We start from the raw sequence: 1,767 nt of genomic DNA on the forward strand, positions 1-1,767 counted from the left end.
CCCCACAACCCTATAGGATTACCATTCTCATCTGTACAGGTGGAGAAAGGTGGAGTGATTTTCCCAAGATCGTGTCTTCATGGGAGAACCAGAGCTTGAATCCAATGCTTCATAGCTTCAAAGTCTGTGCTCTTTCCATCAATCTCCTCTGTTTATTATTCTACGGAGTAGCCTGACTTGGTCAGACTCTTCGTACATGGATTAGTTAATTAATCAGTTAATTAGTGAAGGTGTTCAGTTGCATGCATAAACTTTGCTGACTTGGTGTCACTCTTGGGAGAATGGAATAGAGCCAGGAGTGAATGCCCGATGGAAATGAGCTAGGGCTGGCAGGGATCGGGGCTCCTGTACCCGTTAGCGACGGGGTCCCAGGCAAAGGTGGCCACCAGGAGGAAGGCCTGCCAAGACGCCCACCCTTAAATCCCTGGAACCTGTGAGGGTATTACCCTATGTGGGGAAAGGGACAGGATTGTAAACACGATCAAGACTATGACATTTGAGATGAGACTACCCTGGATTATCCTGATGGGCCCAATCTCACCATATGAGCTCTTAAAAGTGAAAGACCTTTCCCGGCTGTGGTTGGAGGGAGAGCTGTCAAGAGAGAAGAAGGATCAGAGACGTGCAATGTGAGAAGGATCTGGCTTTGGAACTGGAGGAAGGGGCCATGAGCCAAGGAATGGGAAAGCCACAAGCAGCTGGAAAAGGGTGAGAAGACGGATTCTCCCTCGGAGCCTCCAGAAAGGATTGCAGCTCTGCTGACACCTCGAATTTAACCTCATGAGATCCGGGTTGCTCTTCCCCTGAGCGGCTTGAGGTGACCTCTGGAGATGGTTCGCTACTCGCTGGACCCAGAAAACCCTACAAAATCACGCAAGTCGAGAGGTCCAAATCTTTGTGTTCACTTTAAGAACATGCGTGAAACTGCACGGGCCATCAAGGGTATGCATATCCGAAGAGCCACCAAGTATCTGAAAGATGTCCCTTTGCAGAAGCAGTGTGTGCCATTCCATCGCTACAATGGTGGAGTTGTCAGGTGTGCGCAGGCCAAACAGTGGGGCTGGACACAGGGTCGGTGGCCCAAGAAGAGTGCTAAATTTTTACTACACATGCTTAAAAATGCGGAGAGTAATGCTGAACTTAAGGGTTTAGATGTAGATTCTCTGGTCACTGAGCACATCCAGGTGGTCAAAGCCCCCAAGATGCGACATAGAACCTATAGGGTTCATGGCCGGATTAATCCATACATGAGCTCTCCCTGCCACATCGAGATGATTCTTACTGAAAAAGAGCAGATTGTTCCTAAACCAGAAGAGGAGGTTACACAGAAGAAAAAGATATCCCAGAAGAAACTGAAGAAACAAAAACTTATGGCCCGGTAGTAAATTCTGCATAGAATAAATGCCAAAAATAAAAATTAAAAAAAAATAAAAAGAGCCGGGTCAGACTTTTTGATCTACAAAATGATAAAATAATAGAATTTATGTCCTGTAAGCTACCGAGGTTGTGGCACTTTCTAACGGCCACAAGAGAAAACACATACGGCCCCTTATATCAGGCCTCAGAGCCTCTGCACTCTCCTTGGCAATAGGAGGACCACAGACACTGCACCCTTGCCTGGTTGTAGGGATCACGGGAGTCTGAGTGTGGAAGTTATCTGACACGGAGCCAGGCACACCGTAGGCGCATAGGGACTGCTACGTAAACCGCAGTTTGAACCATGAGAGGATGAGACAGACGCTGAGCCTTTCTGGAACAGGTGCCCAT

The 1,767-nt window shown here is 47.9% G+C and overlaps 1 pseudogene; it reads left to right on the top strand.

Annotated features, from left to right (window-relative positions):
* The first annotated feature begins 306 nt into the window (after positions 1-306).
* LOC140603397 (large ribosomal subunit protein uL22 pseudogene) lies at positions 307-1,428 on the top strand (annotated as a pseudogene).
* Positions 1,429-1,767: the final 339 nt, after the last annotated feature.

The sequence above is a fragment of the Canis lupus genome, chromosome 14, assembly GCF_048164855.1.
Source record: "Canis lupus baileyi chromosome 14, mCanLup2.hap1, whole genome shotgun sequence".
In the NCBI taxonomy this organism is placed as follows: Eukaryota; Metazoa; Chordata; class Mammalia; order Carnivora; family Canidae; genus Canis; species Canis lupus.